This window comes from Pezoporus flaviventris, unplaced genomic scaffold (assembly GCF_033815535.1).
Source record: "Pezoporus flaviventris isolate CSIRO_AGI_PZ_B2104156 unplaced genomic scaffold, CSIRO_AGI_Pfla_v1 ptg000383l, whole genome shotgun sequence".
Classification (NCBI taxonomy): Eukaryota; Metazoa; Chordata; class Aves; order Psittaciformes; family Psittacidae; genus Pezoporus; species Pezoporus flaviventris.
The window spans coordinates 436,563-457,912 of record NW_026892930.1 but is presented as its reverse complement, the minus strand read 5'-3'; the positions used below and the strand labels follow the sequence as shown (position 1 = coordinate 457,912).

The 21,350-nt window shown below is 47.4% G+C and overlaps 1 long non-coding RNA gene across 1 annotated transcript in view; it reads left to right on the top strand.

Moving 5' to 3' along the window:
- The first annotated feature begins 5,487 nt into the window (after window positions 1-5,487).
- Window positions 5,488-21,350, top strand: part of LOC133263626 (uncharacterized) — a 267,777-nt gene continuing 251,914 nt past the window's right edge. Inside the window, exon 1 of the long non-coding RNA XR_009741512.1 lies at window positions 5,488-5,547. This is a non-coding gene — a long non-coding RNA (uncharacterized LOC133263626). The remainder of the gene's footprint in view (window positions 5,548-21,350) is intronic.

Below are 21,350 nucleotides of genomic sequence, written 5' to 3'. Positions count from 1 at the left end.
GAAATGAAATGAAATGAAATTACATATAATTAAATTATATGTTACGGTACGGCACGGAACGGTACGGCACCATATGAAACGGTAGGGCATGGTACGGTAAGGCGCGGCATGGTAGGGCACGGTACAGCACGCAACAGTACGGCACCGTACGGCACAAAATGATATCAAATGGACATGAAATGAAATGAAATGAAATTACATATAATTAAATTATATGGTATGGTACGGTACGGAACGGTACAGCATGGTACGAAACGGTAGGGCATGGTACGGTATCGCCTGGCACGTTACGGCACAGTACAGTACACAACGGTACGGCATGAAATGAAATGACATGGTACAGTACAGCACGGAACGGTACGGCACGGCACGAAACAGTAGGGCATGGTACGGTATCGCGCGGCACGGAACGGCACAGTACACTACGCAACGGTACTGCACCGTACGGCACAAAATGAAATGAAATTAAATGACATGGTACAGTACAGCACGGAACAGTACGGCACGGTACAAAACGGTAGGGCAGGGTATGGTATCGCACGGCATGGAACAGCACAGTACGGTACGCAACGGTACGGCACTGTACGGCACAAAATGACATCAAATGGAAATGAAATGAAAGGAAACGAAAGGAAATGAAATTACAAATAATTAAATTATATGGAGCGGTACAGTACGGAACGGCACGACAGAATACAAAACGGTAGGGCATGGTACAGTATGGCGTGGAACGGTACGGCACAGTACGGTACAGAACGGCACTGTATGGCACAAAATGACATCAAATGGACATGAAATGAAATGAAATGAAACGAAATGAAATGAAATGAAATGTCATGGTACAGTACGGCACGGAATGGTACGGCAAGGTATGAAACGGTAGGGCAGGGTACAGAATGGTGCGGCACAGTAGGGCACGGTACGGTACGTAACGGTACGGCACCGTACAACACAAAATGGCATCAAATGGAAATGAAATGAAATGAAAGGAAATGAAATTACATATAATTAAATGATATGGTACAGTACCGTACGGAACGGTATGGCATGGTACGAAACGGTAGGGCATGGTACGGTATCGCGCGACACGGTACGGCACAGTACACTACAGAACGGTACGGCACGAAATGAAATGAAATGAAATGAAATGAAATGAAATGAAATGAAAGGAAAGGAAATGACATGGTACGGTATGGCACAGCACGGAACGGCACGGCACGGTACGAAACGGTAGGGCATGGTACGGTGTCGCGCGGCACGGTAGAGCATGGTCTGGTACGCAACGGTACGGCACGGTATGGCAGAAAAAGAAATCAAATGGACATGAAATGAAATGAAATGAAATGAAATGAAATGAAATGAAATGAAATGAAATGAAATGACATGGTACGGTACGGCACGGAACGGTACGGCACCATACGGCACAAAATGACATCAAATGGACATGAAATGAAATGAAATGAAATGAAATGAAATGAAATGAAATGAAATTACATATAATTAAATTATATGGTATGGTACGGTACGGAACGGTACAGCATGGTACGAAGCGGTAGGGCATGGTACAGTATCGCGCGGCACGGTACGGCACAGTACAGTACGCAACGGTACGGCATGAAATGAAATGAAATGAAATGAAATGAAATGGCATGGTACGGTACGGTACCGCACGGAACGTTACGGCACAGCACGAAACAGTAGGGCATGGTATGGTATCGCGCGGCACGGAACGGCACAGTACAGTACGCAACGGTATTGCACCGTACGGCACAAAATGACATCAAATGGACAGGAAAAGAAAGGAAAGGAAAGGAAAGGAAAGGAAAGGAAAGGAAAGGAAAGGAAAGGAAATTACATATAATTAAATTATATGGTACGGTACAGTACGGAACGGTACGACATGGTACGAAACGGTAGGGCATGGTACGGTATGGCACGGCACGGTACGGCACAGTACAGTACGCAACGGTACGGCACCGTACGGCACAAAATGACATGAAATGGAAATGAAATGAAGTGAAATGAAATGAAATGAAATGAAATGAAATGACATGGTACGGTACGGCACGGAACGGTACGGCACGGTACAAAACAGTAGGGCAGGGTACGGTATCGCGCAGCACTGAACAGCACAGTACGGTACGCAACGGTACTGCACCGTGCGGCACAAAATGACATCAAATGGGCATGAAAGGAAAGGAAAGGAAAGGAAATTACATATAATTAAATTATATGGTACGGTACAGTACGGAACGGCACGCCACGATACAAAACGGTAGGGCATGGTACGGTATGGCGCGGCACGGTACGGCACAGTACGGTACAGAACGGCACTGTATGGTACAAAATGACATCAAATGGACATGAAATGAAATGAAATGAAATGAAATGAAATGAAATGAAATGAAATGAAATGAAATTACATGGTACGGTACGGCACGGAATGGTACGGCACAGCACAAAACGGTAGGGCAGGGTACGGAATGGCGCAGCACGGTAGGGCACGGTACGGTACGCAACAGTACGGCACCGTACGGCACAAAATGACATCAAATGGACATGACACCCAACCGCTCGCAGAGCTCTTCCCTCCTGACCCAGACACAGCGACGGGCCTGCTTTTATACCCGGCTGCGTTATGTAAGCGCCGGTGCTTTGTGACGTCATACGTGATGGGTGATGTCACAGCAAGGCAGCTTTGGGAGCTGCGTTGCCCTAAAGTGGGAATGTGAGCTGGAGAGGTTGAGCATCTTCCTGCATTTCCTATGCTTTGATGGATCCATCCCCGCAAGCAGCCCCAGAGCTTGCTCTTGTGCATTTCCAGGTGGACCTTGGCAGCGGAGGAGCCTCCAGCCCCTTTGCCATGGGAAGCCCCATTCTTTGATGGACACTGTTAATGGGGGAGCAGCTGCAGCATGCAGGGATGGGGATGCAGCAGAGTTAGGCTCAGCTCCTTGGGGGCTGACCGACGGGGCTGCCCCTTTGCCTCAGCACGTACCTGCAGCGCTCGCTCGCAGGCTTCATTTGATGGGAGGGCAGCCATGGGCTTGCATGCAGGAAGCCACCTGCATCCATGGTGCTAGGGGAGCAGAGCAGCCCCATAAGCACGGGGCACTTGGTGACCCGCTGTCAGCCACTATCAGAAGCTGCAGAGAAGATGGGGCCCTCACTCAGTTCCAACCCCCTGCCATGGGCAGGGACACCTCACACTAAACCGTGTCACCCAAGGATCCATCCAACCTGGCCTTCAACACTGACAGGGATGGAGCATTCACAACCTTGATGGGCAACACATTCCAGTGCTTTGTTCCCATACCCCTGCACGTCCAATGGGAATGAATCTTACCTGCATGCAAGGTCCCTTTCCCACCATAGTCTCACATTAAAGGATTCTTTCCTCTGTGCGATGGGATGGCTCATGGGGGGAAATCACCCGGGCTAGTCTTCTGTGGGGGGAACAGGGGGAGCCATGGACCAGGGGTGGACCAGGGATGGATGGATGGATGGATGGATGGATGGATAGAGGGATGGAAGATGCATGGATGGATGATGGATGGATGGATAGATGATGGATGATGGATGGATGGATGGATGATGGATGGAATATGGATGATGGATGGATGCTGAATTGTTGATGGATCGATGATTGAAGATGAATGGATGGATGGATGGATGGATGGATGGATGGACGGATGGATGGACGGATGAATGGATGAATGTATGATGGATGGATGGATGAATGTATGGATGGAAGACAAATGATGGATGAATGGATGAATGGATGGATGGATGGATGGATGGATGGATGGATGGATGGATGGATGGATGGATGGATGGATGATAGACTGGTGATGGATGGATGATTGATGATGGAAGGATGGATGATGAATGGAAGATGGGTGATGGATGGATGGATGATGGATGAATGAAAGGATGATGGATGATGGAAGATGAATGATGGATGGATGGATGGATGGGTGATGGATGATGGATGAATGGATGAATGGATACATGTCGATCCCATAAGTCTCATCTCCTATTAGTTTCCCATCTAGGTTGGAGATGCCTTGTGTTGTTTGGATTTGGGGTACAAAGTGGATTTTGGAATGGTTTAGGGGTACCATTTAGGGGATTGGAAGGGATGGAGATGCCTGGGGTTGGTTGGGGTTTGGGATACCATGTAGTTTTGGGGTGGCTTAGTGCCACTGGGATGGATGGAGACGGCTGGGGCGGGGTGGGTTTCTGATTACCAGATGGGTTATGGGATGCTTCGAGGGTGTCAGGGCTCTTGGGGGCAGTGGGAATGTTGGGAGTGATGGAGATGCCTGGGATTGAGGTGAAGCAGTACCCTCATGCGAGGACGTGGAAGCTGTGGGGCTGGGGGAGTGGCAGAGCTGTGGGGTGGGCATCAGGCCCCATGGGTCTGTTGTGGCCATGGAGGGTGCTACATCAGGAGAGCTGCTGCAGGTGATGGAAGCCCCTTGAAGGAAGCTGCTGAGAGCCAGGCTAACACTGGGGCTGGAGAAGAGACCTCCGAGCAGCTTCCAGTGCCTGAAGGGGGTTACAAGGATTCTGGAGAGGGACTGCACTGCATTGCCTTGAAGAACCAGCTCCATCTTGCTCTCAACAGAGAGCTCCCAATCTACAGCTTGCAATTAACCGTGGTTTTGATTTACAGTTTACAATTCCCCCCCCCCCCCGGAGCCTCACAGCATGCATGTAGATCCCATAAGCCCCATCTCCTATCAGTTTCCCATCTGTAATGCTGAAACCCCATTGTCAAGAGCAGCACAGAGGCATTGAAACCCTCATAGGGTCCAAACCCAAATCTATTACAAACAGGTTCTTTCATCAGTTTAGGGGCTGTTTTGGCCTGGTTTTCAGGGTGCTTTGGGCTGCTTTGGGTGGTTTGGGTTCTTTTAGGGGTGTTTTTGGGTGATTCATGGTGTTTTGAAGGAGTTTGGGGTTGTTTCAGGGTGTTTTGGGAGTGTTAACCTGTTGTGGAGTGGGGTTGGGGTGTTTTTGGGGTGTTTTGAGCTGTTTCGGGGGTGTTTTGGGGTGGTTTTGGGTTGGGTTTGGGATGTTTGCTTTGTGGGTGTTTTGAGATGTTTTGGGGTGTTTTGGGGTGTTTTGCAGGTATTTTGGGCTGGTTTGGAGGTGTTTTGGGGTGTTGTAGGGGTGCTTCGGAGTGTTTTGGGCTGTTTTGGGCTGGTTTTGGGGTATTTGGGGGTGTTTTGGGCTGGTTTTGGGGTATTTTGGCTGTCTTGGGCTATTTTGGGGGTATTTTGGGGTGTTTTGAGCTGGTTTTGGTGTATTTTGGGCTGGTTTGGGGGTATTTTGCCTGTTTTGGGGTGGTTTGGGGGATTTGGGGCTGGCTTTGGGGGTATTTTGGGCTGGTTTGGGCTGGTTTTTGGGTACTTTGGTTGTTTTGGACTGGTTTTGGGGTATTACGGTTGTTTTGGTCTGGTTTTGGGGAATTTTAGGCTGGTTTGGGCTGGTTTTGGGGTGCTGACGTGCCACCCCCCCAGTGCAAAGGGCCGTGTCCCTGTTCTCCCTCAAGGAGCCGGTGCTGAGCCCCCACCCCTGGAGAGGCCGCTGCCCCCCCCGCCATCAGGTACAGGGACCCCCCCATATGGAGATCCCCCCTGTCCCCCTTGTATGTGGAGCTGGGACCCCCACATGTGGGTCTGGGATACCCCCCCAATATGCGGACACACCATTCCCCCCCTCCCATTGCCCTCCACCCCCCCACCCCCCCACCCCCCCCCCCAGCTCCCTCCCAGCCTTGGACCTACCCCAGAAGGTGTCGCAGCTCGAGGCCAGGCTAAAGCAGCTCCACAGCGACCTCCAGAAGGTTCCATTTTGGGGGGGTTGGGGTGATTTGGGGATGTTTTGGGTACTCACTGGGTGCCACCCATAGGAGAGGCAGGACAAGGTGGTTTGGGGGTAGTTTTTGGGGTTTTGGGGTGGTTTTTGTCTGTTTTAAGGCTCTTTTGGGGCTCTGACCCCGTGTCCCTTAGGAGAAGCAGGACAAGATGGTTTAGGGCTGTTTTGGGGGTGTTTTAGGTTGTTTTTGGCCAGTTTTGGGTCTGTTTGGGGGCTCTGACCCTGTACCCCACAGGAGAAGCAGGACAAGGTGGTTTTGGGGTGGGTTTTCTCCTGTTTTTAAGGTGCTTTGGGGCTCTGACCCTGTATCTCATAGGAGAAGCAGGACAAGGTTATTTTTGGGGTGGGTTTTGGGGTGTTTTGGGATGTTTTTGGCCTCTTTTGGGTCTGTTTTGGGTCTCTGACTCTGTATCCCACAGGAGAAGCAGGACAAGGTGATTTTGGGGTGGTTTTGGCCTGTTTTGGGCTTTGCTTTGCGTGTTTTGGGCTGGTTTTCACCTGTTTTTGGCCTGTTTTGGGGCTGGTTTTGGTCTGTTTTGGGTCTCTGACCCTGTATCCTATAGGAGAAGCAGAACAAGGTAATTTTTGGGGTGGGTTTTGGGGTGTTCTGTGTTGCTTTTGGCCTGTTTTGCGTCTTTTTTTGGGCTCTGACCCTGTATCCCAAAGGAGAAGCTGGACAAGGTGGTTTTGGGCTGGGTTTGTGTTGTTTTGGGACTGTTTTGTGCGTGTTTTATTTGGTTTTGGCCTGGTTTTGGCCTGTTTTGGTGCTGTTCTCAGAGTCTGACCCTGTATCCCACAGGAGAAGCAGGACAAGGTGGTTTGGGGGTGTTTTGGGGTGTTTTTGTACTGTGTTGGGTCTGTTTTGGGGCTCTGACCCTGTATCCCACAGGAGAAGCAGGACAAGGTGGTTTTGGGCTGCTTTTGGGGTGTTTTGGGGCTGGTTTTGGGGTGTTTGGGGGCTCTGACCCTGTATCCCATAGGAGAAGCAGGACAAGGTGGTTTTGGGGTGGTTTTGGTCTGCTTTTGGGGTGTTTTGGGGCTGGTTTTGGGGTATTTGGGGGCTCTGACCCTGTATCCCATAGGAGAAGCAGGACAAGGTGGTTTTGGGGTGGTTTTGGTCTGTTTTTGGTCTGTTTTGGGGCTCTGACCTGTGTCCCATAGGAGAAGCATGACAAGGTTACTTTGGGGTGGTTTTGGTCAGTTTCCGGTTTGCTTTGGGTGTTTTGGCCTGTTTTTCGCCTGGTTTTGGTCTGTTTTGGGGCTGTTTTGGATCTGTTTTGCGGCTCTGACCTTGTATTCCATAGGAGAAGCAGGGCAAGGTGGTTTTGGGCTGGGTTTTGGGTTGTTTCTGGCCTGTTTTTGGTCTGTTTTGGGGCTCTGAAATGTGTCCCATAGGAAAAGCAGTACAAGGATTTTTGGGGTGGTTTTGGTCAGTTTCCAGTTTGCTTTGGGTGTTTTGGCCTGTTTTTCACCTGTTTTTGGTCTGTTTTGGAGCTGTTTTGGATCTGTTTTGCGGCTCTGACCCTGTATGCCATAGCAGAAGCAGGACAACGTGGCTTGGGGTGTTTTGGGGCTGTTTTGGGTGTTTTTGACTGTTTTTGGCATGTTTTGGGGCTGTTTTGGGGCTCTGACCCTGTATCATATAGCAGAAGCAGGAGAAGGTGGTTTTGGGGTAGGTTTGGGCCGTTTTAGGGGTGTTTTTGTGTGATTTGGGGTGTGTTTTTGGCCTGTTTTGGGTCTGTTTTGGGGCTCTGACCCTGTATCCCACAGGAGAAGCAGGACAAGGTGATTCTGGGCTGGTTTTGTCCTGTTTTTGGGGTGTTTTGGGGCTGTTCTGGGGCTCTGACCTTCTATCCAATAGCAGAAGCAGGAGAAGGCGGTTTTGGGCTGTTTTTTCGGGTGTTTTGGGGGTTGTGTTTGGCCGGTTTTGGGTCTGTTTTGGGGCTCTGACCCTGTATCCCATAGGAGAAGCAGGACATTGTGGTTTTGAGGTGTTTTGGGCCTGTTTTGGGGGTTTTGGAATGTTTTTGGCCTGGTTTTGGCCTGTTCTGGGGCTCTGACCCTATATCCCACAGAAGAAGCAGGACGAGATTTTGGGGTGGTTTTGGCCTGTTTTGGGGTTTACTTGGGGGTTTTAGGCCTGGTTTTCACCTGGTTTTGGCCAGTTTTGGGGCTATTTTGAGGCTCTGACCCTGTATCCCACAGGAGAAGCAGGACAAGGTGGTTTTGGGTCTGTTTTGGGGCTCTGACCCTGTATCTCATAGCAGAAGCAGGACAAGGTGGTTTTTGGCATTTTTTTGGGGTGTTTTGGGTTGGTTTGGGGTTTGTTTTGGGGCTCTGACCCTGTATCCCATAGCAGAAGCAAGACAAGGTGGGTTTGGTCTGGTTTTGGGGTGTTTTGGGTTGTTTTTGGCCTCTTTTGAATCTGTTTTGGCTCTCTGACCCTGTATCCCATAGGAGAAGAGGTACAAGTTGGTTTTGAGGCGTTTTGGGGCTGTTTTGAGGGGTTTGGGGTTTTTTTTGTCCTGTTTTAGGTCTGTTTTGGGGCTCTGACCCTGTATCTCTTAGCAGAAGCAGGAGAAGTTGGTTTTGGGCTATTTTTTGGGTGTTTTGGTTTGGTTTTGGCCATTTTGGGGGCTCTGACCCTGTATCCCATAGGAGAAGCAAAACAAGGTGGCTTTGGGTTGGTTTGGGGGTGTTTTGGGGCTGGTTATGGGTGATTTTCTTCTGTTTTTCTCCTGTTTTGGGGCTGTTTCGGGGCTCTGACCCTGTATCCCATAGCAGAAGCAGAACAAGGTGGGTTTGGGGTGTTTTGTGAGGTTTTTTTGGCCTGTTTTGTGTTTCTTTTTGGGCTCTGACCCTGTATCCCACAGCAGAAGCAGGACAAGGTGATTTTGGGGTGGTTTTGGCGTGTTTTGGGCTTTACTTTGCGTGTTTTGACCTGGTTTTTGCGTGTTTTTGGCGTGGTTAGGGGCTGTTTTGAGGCTCTGACCCTGTATCCCATAGCAGAAGCATTACAAGGTCGTTTTGGGCTGGTTTTGTCTTGTAGGAGAGGGACTGGTTCGAGACCATCTTAAAAATCTGAATGTGCACAAGTCCATGTGAGATCCACCCGCGGGTCCTGAAGGAGCTGGCGAATGAAGTTGCGAAGTCGCTGGCCGTCATATTTGAGAAATCCTGGCAGTCAGGGGAAGTTCCCAATGACTGGTGTCGTGGTTTAAACCCAGTCAGGTAACTCGTTCACTCACTTCCCCCCCTTCTTTCCCTCCCCCTACTCCCGGAGGGACGGAGAGGAGAATCGAAAAGAATACAACTCGCACAGGTTGAGATATGAACAGTTTAGTAACTAAGGTATAACACAAATCACTACTGCTACCACCAATAATAATAATGATAAAGGAAATAACAAGGGAAGAGAATACATCACCTCACCACCAGCCAACTGATAACTCGCCCCCCCAGCCCGACCAAGCACCGACCGATACCTCCTCCAACCCTGCAGTCTCCCAGCCCTTCCAGCTAACTCCCAGTTACATCCTGGGCATGACGTGCTGTGGTATGGAATACCTCTTTGGTCAGTTTGGGTCAGGTGTCCTGTCTCTGCTTCCTCCTGGCTTCCCCTCCTCCCTGGCAGAGCATGAGGCTCACAAAGTCCTTGGCCAAACCAAAACATCCTTGTTATCAGCTCTGTTCCCAAGCCGAAAGTCAAAACACTGCACTGCACCAGCTACCAAGAAGGAGAAAAATGACTGCTACTGCTGAACCCAAGGACAAGGAGTCATGCAGGAGTCATGGAGGAGTCCTGAAGGATTCATGGAGGACTCATGGAGGAGTCATAGTGGAGTCATAGAGGAGTGGTATAGCTGTCATGGTGGATTCCTGGAGGAGTCATGGAGGAGTCATGGAGGAGGCATATAGAAGTCATCGAGTTACTCTGGTGTCATATAGTCATAGAGGAGTCATAGAGGAGTCATAGAAAAGTCATAGAGGAATCATAGAGGAGTCTGAGGTGTCATAGAGGAGTCATAGAGGAGTCATAGAGGAGTCATAGAAAAGTCACAGAGGAATCATAGAGGAGTCTGAGGTGTCATAGAGGAGTCAGAGGAATCATAGTGGAGACCTAGAGGAGTCATAGAGAAGTCATAGAGGAGTCATATAGAGTTCATAGACCAGTCATAGAGGGGTCATAGAGCGGTCATAGAGGAGTCATGGAGGAGTCATGGAGGATTCATAAAAGAGTCATAGCTGAGTCATAGAGGAGTCATAGAGGAGTCCTAGGCAAGTCATAGGGGAGTCATAGAGGAGCAATTGTGTCATAAAGTCTAGAGGAGTCATAGAGAATTCATAGAAGAATCATGGAGGCGTCATGGAGGAGTCATGTAGGAGTCATAGGGGTATCATAGAGGAGTCATAGAAAAGTCTTAGAGGAGTCATAGAGGGTTCATAGTGAGGTCATAGAGGAGTCATAGATGAATCATAGTGGGGACGTACAGCACTCATACCGGAGTCATAGACAGGGCACAGAGTCATCATAGAAGCGTCATAGATGCGTCATAGAGGTGTCATATTGGAAGAGTCATAGAGGGCTCCTAGAGGGCTCCTAGAGGAGTCATAGGAGTCATAGGGGTCATAGAGGCGTCATAGAGGAGTCTTAGAGGCATCATAGAGGTGTCATAGAGGCATCATAGAGGTGTCATAGAAGAGTCAAAGAGGAGTCATAGAGGAGTGAGAGGAGTCATAGAGGAGTCAGAGGAGTCATAGTGGAGACAAAGAAGAGTCATACTGAACTCATAGAGGTGTCATAGAAGAGTCACAGAGGAGCCATAGGGGAGTCTTAGAGGACTCATATAGGAGTCATAGAATATTCATAGAGGACTCATAGTGTCCTAGAGTCATAGAGGAGTTGGAGAGGAGTCATAGTGTCATAGAGTCATAGAGGTGACCTAGAGGAGTCATAGAGCAGTCAAGTATCAGTCATAGAAGAGTCATAGAAGGGGCCATAGAGGGGTCATAGAAGGGTCATAGGAATCATAGCAGAGTCACAGAGGTAGCATAGAGCTGTCATAAAGGCATCATAGAAACATCAGAGAGGTGTCATGGAGGAGTCATAGAGAGTAATAGAGGAGTCATAGAGTTATAGAGGAGTCATAGGAGAGTCATATTGGAGTCATAGAAGAGTCATAGAGGAGTCATGGTGAAGTCACAGAGCAGTCAGAGCAGTCATAGAGGAGTCAGAGGAGTCATAGCGGAGTCATAGAGGAGTCAGAGCAGTAACAGCAGTCATAGAGAACTCATAGAGGAGTCATAGAGGAGTCATACAGCAGTCAGAGCAGTCATAGAAGAGTCATAGAGGAGTCATAGAGAAGTCAAAGAAGAGTCATAGAGGAGTCATAGAGGTGTTATAGTGTCATAGAGAAGTCATAGAGGATTAAAGAGCAGTCAATTAGGGGTCATAGAGGAGTCATAGAGGAGTCTGAGATGTGTCAGAGAGGAGTCCGAAAAGAGTCTTAGGGGAGTCATAGAGAACTCATAGAGAAGTCATAGACGGGTCATAGAGGTTTCAAAGAGGGGTCACTGAGGGGTCATAGAGGATACATAGAGGAGTCAGAGAGGAGTTATACTGTCATAGAGGAGTCATAGAGTCTTAGAGGAGTCATAGAGGAGTCTAAGAGTATTCATACAGGAGTCATATAGGAGTTGGAGAGGAGTCATAAAGTCATAGAGTCATAGAAGTGTCATAGCGAAGTCATACAGGAGTCATAGAGTAGTCAGAGGAGTCATAGAGTAGTCATAGAGGAGTCAATAAGGAGTGATAGTGGAGTCATGGAAAAATCATAGAATCATAGAATGGTTCGGGTTGGAAAGGACCTTAAGATTATCCAGTTCCAACCCCCCTGCCATGGGCAGGGACACCTCACACTAAACCATATCACCCAAGGCCTCGTCCAACCTGTTCTTGAACACTGCCAGGGATGGAGCATTCACAACCTCCCTGGGCAACCCATTCCAGTGCCTCACCACCCTAACAGGAAAGAATTTCCTCCTTAGATCCAATCTAATCTTCCCCGGTTTCAGTTTTAACCTGTTACCCCTTGTACTGCCACTACAGTCCCTACTGAAGAGTCCCTCCACAGCAACCCCATAGCCCCCTTTCAGATACTGCAAGGCTGCTATGAGGTCTTCGCGCAGCCTTCTCTTCTCCAGACTGAAGAGCCCCAGCTACCTCAGCCTGTCTTCATACGGGAGGTGCTTCACACCCTGATCACCCTCTTTCCCTCCTCTGGACTTGTTCCAACAGTTCCATGTCCTTTTTATGTTGAGGACACCAGAACTGCACACAATGCTCCAGGTGAGGTCTCGCGACAGAAGAGTAGAGGGGCAGGATCACCTCCTTCGACCTGATGGTAACGCTCCTTTTGATGCAGCCCAGGATAAGATTCGCTTTCTTGGCTGCACGAGCACACTGATGGCTCATGTTCATTTTCTCATCAAATACTAATAATGGGGCTCTCTGAGGCAATAATGGGGCTCTATGAGGCAATAATGGGGCTCTGTGAGGCTATAATGCGGCTCTATGACAAAATAATGGGCTCTACGAGGCAATAATGGGGCTCTATGAGGAAATAATGGGGATCTATGAGGCAATAATGGGTACCTATGATGAAATAATGGGGCTCTATGGGGCAATAATGGGGCTCTGTGATGCAATAATGGGGCTCTATGTGGTTATAAAAAGGATCTATGACGCAATAATGAGGCTCTATGAGGTAATAATGGGGCTCTATGAGGCTATAATGGGGCTCTATGAGGCAATAATGGGAGACTATGACGCAATAACGGGGCTCTATGTGATTATAAAGGGGCTCTCTGAGGCGATAATAGGGCTCTATGAGGCAATAATGGGGCTCTGTGATGCAATAATGAGGTCTATGAGGTTATAATGGGGCTATATGAAGCAATAATGGGGCTCTAAGAAGCAATAATGGGGGTTCTATGACGCAATAATGGAGATCTATGACGCAATAATGGGGCTCTATGAGGCAATAATGGGGCTCTATGATGCAATAATGGAGCTCTAAAAGGCAATAATGGGGCTCTGTGATGCAATAATGGGGCTCTATGAGGTTATAAGGGGCTCTATGAGGCAATAAGAGGCTCTATGAGGCAATAAGGGGGCCCTGTGAGGCAATAATGGGGCTCTATGAGGCTATAATAGGTTTTACGAGGCAATAATGGGGCTCTTTGATGCAATAATGGAACTCTATGAAGCAATAATGGGGCTCTATAACCCAATAATGGGGCTGTACGTGGTAATAATGGGGCTCTATGATGCAACACCGGGGCTCTATGATGGCTATAATGAGGTTTATGAGGCTATAATGGGGCTTTATGGGGTTACAATGAGGCTCTATGAGGCAGTAATGGGGCTCTATGAGGGAATAATGGGGCGCTATATCCAAACAATGGGGCTCCATGAGGCAATAATGGGGCACTATGAGGCAATAATAGGTCTCTATCAGGCAATAATGGGGCTTTATGAGGCATTAATGGGGTCTATGAGGCTATTATGGGGCTCTATGAGGCAATAAAGGGGCTCTATGAGGCAATAACGGGGCTCTATGAGGCAATAGTGGGGCTCTATGAGACAATAATAAGGCTCTATGAGGTTATAATGGTGCTCTACAATGCAATAATGGGGCTCTATGAGGCAATTATTGGGGGTTCTATGATGCAATAATGGAGCTCTGTGACGCAATAATAGGGCTCTATCATGCAATAATGGGGCTCTATTACCCAATAATGGGGCTCTACGAGGTAATAATGCGGCTCTATGTAGCCATATTGGGACTCTATGAGGCAATAATGGGGCTCTATGAGGAAATAACGGGCTCTATGAGGTAATAATGGGGCTCAACGAGGCAATAAAGGAGCTCTATGAGACAATAATGGGGCTCTATGAGGCAATAATGGGGCTCAATGTTGTAATAATGAGGCACTATGATGAAATAATTGGGCTCTATTAGGCAATAATGGGGGTCTATGAGACAATAATGGGGCTCTATGAGGATATAATGGTGCTCTATAATGCAATAATGGGGCTCTATAAGGTAAGAATGCGGCTCTATGAAGCCATATTGGGGCTCTATGAGGCAATAATGAGGCTCTATGACGCAATAATGGGGCTCTATGAGGTTATTAATGGTGCTCTATAATGCAATAATGAGGCTCTATGAGACAAATATGGGGGTTCTATGACGCAATAATGGAGCTCTATCATGGATAATAGGGCTCTATCATGCAATAATGGTGCTCTATAACGAAATAATGGGGCTCTACGCAAGAATGTGGCTCTATGAAGCTGTATTGGGGCTCTATGAGGCAATAATGGGGCTCTATGAGGCAATAATGGGGCTCTATGAGGTAATAATGGGGCTCTATTAGGCAATAATGGGGCTCTGTGATGCAATAATGCAGCTCTATGAGGGTATAATGGGACTCTATGAGGCAATAATGGGGCTCTATGAGGCAATAATTGAGCTCTATAAGGTAATAATGTGGCCCTATGAGGCAATAATGGGGCTCTACGACGCAATAATGGGGCTCTCAGAGGCAATAATGGGGCTCTGTGAGGCAAAAATGGGGCTCTATGAGGCAATAATGGGGCTCTGTGCTGCAATAATAGGGCTCTATGAGGCAATAATGGTGCTCTATAACGCAATAATGGGGCTCTACGAGGTAATAATGCGGCTCTATGAAGCCATACTGGGGCTCTATGAGGCAATAATGGGGCTCTATGAGGCACTAATGGGCTCTATGAGGTAATAATAGGGCTCCTTGAGGCAATACTGGGTCTCTATGAGGCAATAATGGGGGTTCTATGACGCAATAATGGAGCTCTATGACGCAATAATGGGGCTCTATGTTGCAATAACGGGGCTCTATTACGCAATAATGGCGCTCTATGAGGCAATAATAGGGTCTATGAGGCTACTATGGGGCTCTATGGAGCAATAACGGAGCTCTGTGAGGCAATCATGGGGCTCTATGTTGCAATAATGGTGATCTATGAGGTAATAATGGGGCTGTATGATGTAATAAGGCGGCTCTATGAGGCAATAATGGAGCTCTATGACGCAATAATGGGGCTGTATGAGGCAATATTGGGGCTCTATGATGCAATAATGGTGCTCGATGAGGTTATAATGGGGCTCTATGATGCAATAATGGGGCTCTATGAGGCATTTATGGGGGTTCTATGACACAATAATGGAGCTCTATAACGCAATAATAGGGCTCTATGAGGCAATAATGGGGCTTTATGTCTCAAAAATGGGGCTCTATGAGGCAATAATGGTGCTGGATAACGCAATAATGGGGCTATACGTGGTAATAATGCGGCTCTATGACGCCATATTGGGACTCTATGAGGTAATAATGGGGCTCTATGAGGCAATAATGGGGCTCTATGAGGTAATAATGGGGCTCTATGCGGAAATAATGGGGCTCCATGATGCAATAAAGGGGCTCTATTAGACAATAATGGGGCCCTGTGATGCAATAATGCGGTTCTATGAGGTTATAATGGGACTCTATGAGGCAATACTGAGGCTCTATGCGGCAATACTGAGGCTCAATGCGGCAATAATTGAGCTCTATAAGGTAAAAATGTGGTTCTCTGAGGCAATAATGGGGCTCTATAATGCAAAAATGGGGATCTATGAGGATATATTGGGGTATATGAGGAAGTAATGGGGCTCTATGGGGTTATAATGCAGCTCTATGGGGCAATAATGGGGCTCTGTGGGGTTATAATGGCGCTCTATGAGGCTATAAAGGGGGTCTATGAGGCTATTATGGGCCTCTATGGGCAATAACGGGGCTCTATAATACAATAATAAGGCTCTATGATGCAATAATGGGGCTCTATAAGGATATTATGGCGGTTCTATGACGTAATAATTGAGCACCTTGACGCAATAATGGAGCTCTATGAGGCAATAATGGGGCTCTATGAGGCAATAATGGGGCTCTATGCGGTTATAAAGGGTCTCTATGATGCAATAATGGGGCTCTATGAGCCAATAATGGGGCTCTAAAACGCAATACTGGGGCTCTACGAGGTAATAATGGGGCTCTATGTGGCAATAATGGGGCTCTACGAGGTAATAATGGGGCTCTGTGAGTCAATACTGGGACTCTATGAGGCAACAATCGAGCTCTATGATGCAATAATGGAGCTCTATGAGGTAATAATGGGGATCTATGAGGCAATAATAGGGCTCTATGTCGCAACAATGGGAGTCTATGAGGCAATAATGGGGCTCTATGTCGTTATAAAGGGGCTCTATGAGGCAATAATGGGGCTCTATGAGGCAACAATGGGGCTCTATGAAGCAATAATTGGGCTCTATTAGGCAATAATGGGGCTCTATGTCGTTATAATGGGGCTCTATGAGGCAATACTGGAGCTCTATAATAGAATAACCGGGCTCTATGAGGTTTTAATGGGGCTCTATGACAGAATAATGGGGTATATGAGGCAGTAATGGGTCTCTATGGGCTATAATGCAGCTGTATGGGGCAATAATGAGACTCTATGACGCAATAACAGGGCTCTATTAGGCAATAATGGGGCTCTATGAGGTTAAATAAGGTCTACGAGGCTATAATGGTGTCTATGGGTTCATAATGGGGCTCTATGAGGCTATAACGGGGATCTACAAGGAATAATGGGGCTCTATGTCGTAACAATGGGGCCCTATGAGGCAGTAATGGGGCTCAATGAGGAAATAATGGGGTCTATGAGGCTTTAATGGGGCTCTATGAGGCAAAAATGGGGCTCTAAAACGCAATACTGGGGCTCTACGAGGTAATAATGGGGCTCTATGAGGCAATAATGGTGCTCTACGAGGTAATAATGGGGCTCTGTGAGCAATACTGGGGCTCTATGATGCAATAATGGGGCTCTATGAGGCCATAATGGGGCTGTATGAGGATATAATGGGGCTCCACGAGGTTATAATGGGGCTCTGTTAGGCTATAATAGGGTTTATGAGGCAATAATGGGGCTCTATGACGTAAGAATCGGGCTCTATGAGGCAATAATGGCCTCTATGGGGAAATAATTTGGCTCTATGAGGTTATAATGGGGCTCTATGAAGCAATCATGGGGCTCTATGACGCACAAATGGGGGTTCTATGACGCAATAATGGAGCTCTATGAGGCAATAATGGGGCTCTATGTCGCAACAATGGGGCTCTAGGAGGCAATAATGAGGTCTATGAGGCAATAATGGGGCTCTATGTAATTATAAAGGGTCTCTATGAGGCAATAATGGGGCTCTATGAGGCAATAATGGGGCTCTACGACGCAATAATAGGGCTCTACGAGGTAATAATGGGGCTCTATGAGTAAATACTGAAGCTCTATGATGCAATAATGGGGCTCTATGAGGCAATAATGGGGCTCTATGAGGCTATTATAGGGCTCTATGATGTTATAATAAAGCTCTATGAAGCTATAAAGCGTTCTATTACGCAATAATGGAGTTCTATCAGGCAATAATGGGGCTGTATCAGGCAATAATGGGGCTCTATGTCACAACAATGGGGGTCTATGAGGCAATATTGGGGCTCTATGTCGTTATAAAGGGGCTCTATGAGGCAACAATGGGGGTCTATGAGGCAATAATGGGGCTCTAATAGGCAATAATGGGGCTCTATGAGGTAATAATGGGGCTCTATGAGGCAATAGTGGGGCTCTATGTGGTTACAAAGGGGCTCTATGACACAATAATGGGGCTCTAAGAGGCAATAGCGGGGCTCTATGTCGCAACAATGGGGCTCCATGAGGCAATAATGGGCCTGTATTAGGCAATAATGGGGCTCTATGCGGTAATAATCGGCCTCTATGAGGCAATACTGGGGCTCTATGATGCAATAATTGGGCTCTATGAGGTTTTAATGGAGCTCTATGACACAATAATGGGGCTCTATGAGGCTATAATGGGGTATATGAGGCAATAATGGGGCTCTATGAGGCAATAACGGGGCTCTATTAGGCAATAATGGGGCTCTATGAGGCTATAATGAGGTCTACGAGGCTATAATGGCGTCTATGGGGTTATAATGGGGCTCTATGAGGCTATAACGGGGATCTACGAGGTAATAATGGGGCTCTGTGAGCAATACTGGGGCTCTATGTCGCAACAATGGGGCTCTAGGAGGCAATAATGAGGTCTATGAGGCAATAATGGGGCTCTATGTAATTATAAAGGGTCTCTATGAGGCAATAATGGGGCTCTGTGAGCAATACTGGGGCTCTATGTCGCAACAATGGGGGTCTATGAGGCAATATTGGGGCTCTATGTCATTATAAAGGGGCTCTATGAGGCAATAATGGGGCTCTATGAGGCAACAATGGGGCTCTATGAGACAATAATGGGGCTCTATGAGACAATAATGGGCCTCTATGAGGTAATAATGGGGCTCTAAGTCGCAACAATGGGGCTCTATCACGCAATAATGGGCCTCTATTAGGCAATAATGGGGCTCTATGCCGCAATAATCGGTCTCTGTGAGGCAATACTGGGGCTCTATGAGGTTTTAATGGGGCTCTATGACGCAATAATGGGGCTCTCTGAGGCTATAATGGGGTATATGAGGCAATAATGGGGCTCTATGAGGCAATAACAGGGCTCTATTAGGCAATAATGGGGCTCTATGAGGCTATAATGAGGTCTACGAGGCTATAATGGCGTCTACAGGGTTATAATGTGGCTCTATGAGGCGATAACGGGCCTCTACGAGGTAATAATGGGGCTCTGTGAGCAATACTGGGGCTCTATGATGCAATAATGGGGCTCTATGAGGCAATAATGGAGCTCTATGAGGCTATAATGGGGCTCTATTAGGTTATAATGGGGCTCTATGAAGCAATCATGGGGCTCTATGATGCACTAATGGGGGTTCTATGACACAATGATGGGGCTCTATGACGCAATAATGGGGCTCTATGAGGCAATAATGGGGCTCTATGTCGCAAAAATGGGGGTCTATGAGGCAACATTGGGGCTCTATGTCGGTATAAAGGGGCTCTATGAGGCAATAATGGGGATCTATGAGGCAACAATGGGGGTCTATGAGGCAATAATGGGGCTCTATTAGGCAATAATGGGGCTCTAGGAGGTAATAATGGGGCTCTATGAGACAGTACTGGGGCTCTATGTGGTTACAAAGGGACTCTATGTCGCAACAATGGGGCTCTAGGAGGCAATATTGGGGCTCTATGTCGTTATAAAGGGGCTCTATTAGGCAATAATGGGGCTCAATGAGGCAACAATGGGTGTCTATGAGGCAATAATGTGCCTCTATTAGGCAATAAGGGGGCTGTATGCGGTAATAATCGGGTTCTGTGAGGCAACAATGGGGCTCTATGAGGTTTTAATGGGGTATATGAGGCAATAATGGGGCTCTATGGGGCAATAACGGGGCTCTATTAGGCAATAATGGGGTATATGAGGCTATAATGAGGTCGAGGAGGCTATAATGGCGTCTATGGGGTTACAATGCGGCTCTAAGAGGCTATAACGGGGCTCTACGAGGTAACAATGGGCTCTGTGAGCAATACTGGGATTCTTTGATGCAATAATGGGGCTCTATGAGGTTATAATGGGGCTCTGTTACGCTATAATAGGGTTTATGAAGCAATAATGGGGCTCTATGAGGTTATAATGGGGCTCTGTTAGGCTATAATAGGGTTTATGAGGCAATAATGGGGCTCTATGAGGCAATAATAGGCTCTATGGGGAAATAATTTGGCTCTATGAGGTTACAATGGGGCTCTATGAAACAATCATGGGGCTCTATGAGGCAATAATGGGGGCTCTATGACGCAATAATAGGGCTCTATGAGGCAATAATGGGGCTCTATGGGGAAATAATTTGGGTCTATGAGGTTATAATGGGGCTCTATGAAGCAATCATGGGGCTCTATGATGCAATAATGGGGGTTCTATGACGCAATAATGGGGCTCTATGGGGCCATAATGGGGCTCTATGAGGCAATAATGGGGCTCTATGTCGCAACAATGGGTCTCTAGGAGGCTATAATGAAGTCTATGAGGCAATAATAGGGCTATATGTGGTTATAAAGGGTCTCTATGATGCAATAATGTGGCTCTATGAGCCAATAATCAGGCTCTGAAACGCAATAATGGGGCTCTACGAGGTAATAACGGGGCGCTATGATGCAATAATGGGGCTCTATGTCGTTATAAAGGGGCTCTATGAGGCAATAATGGGGCTCTATGAGGCAATAACGGGGCCCTATGACACAATTCAGGGGCTTAATGATGGCTATAATGAAGTCTATGAGGCTATAATGGGGCTCTATATAGCAACAATGGGACTCTATGAGGCTACAATGGGGTCTAGGATGCAATAATGGGGCTCTAGGATGCAATAATGGGGCTCTATGAGGTTATAATGGGCCTCTATGATGCAATAATGGGGCTCTATGAGGCAATCATGAGGCTCTACGAGACTATAATGATGTCTTTGAGGCTATAATGGGCCTCTATGAGGTTATAATGGGGATGTGTTAGGCTATAATAGGGTTTATGAGGCAATAATGGGGCTCTATGATGCAATAATGGGGCTCTATGAGGTTTTAATGGGGCACTATGAGGCTATAATGAAGTCTATGAGGCAATAATGGGGCTCTATGAGGCAATAATGGGGCTCTGTGAGTCAGTACTGGGGCTCTATTATGCAATAATGGGGCTCTATGAGGCTATAATGGGGTATATGAGGCAATAATGGGGCTCTATGAGGCAATAACGGGGCTCTATTAGGCAATAATGGGGCTCTATGAGGCTATAATGGGGGCTCTATGAGGCTATAATGAGGTCTACGAGGCTATAATGGCGTCTATGGGGTTATAATGTGGCTATATGAGGCTATAACGGGGCTCTACGAGGTAATAATGGGGCTCTGTGAGCAATACTGGGGCTCTATGATGCAATAATGGGGCTCTATGCGGCTGTAATGATGTGTTTGAGGCTATAATGGGCCTCTATGAGGTTATAATGGGGATGTGTTAGGCTATAATAGGGTTTATGAGGCAATAATGGGGTCTATGATGCAATAATGGAGCTCTATGTCGCAATAATGGAGCTCTATGAGGCAATAATGGGGCTAAATAAGGCAATAATGGGGCTCTATGTCGTTATAAAGGGGCTCTATGACGCAATAATGGGGCTCTATGAGGCAATACTGGGGCTCTATGAGGCAATAATGGGGCTCTATGTCGCAACAACGGGTCTCTAGGAGGCTATAATGAAGTCTATTTGGCAATAATGGGGCTCTCTGTGGTTATAAAGGGTCTCTATGATGCAATAATAAGGCTCTCTGAGCCAATAATGGGGCTCTAAAATACAATAATGGGGCTCTACGAGGTTATC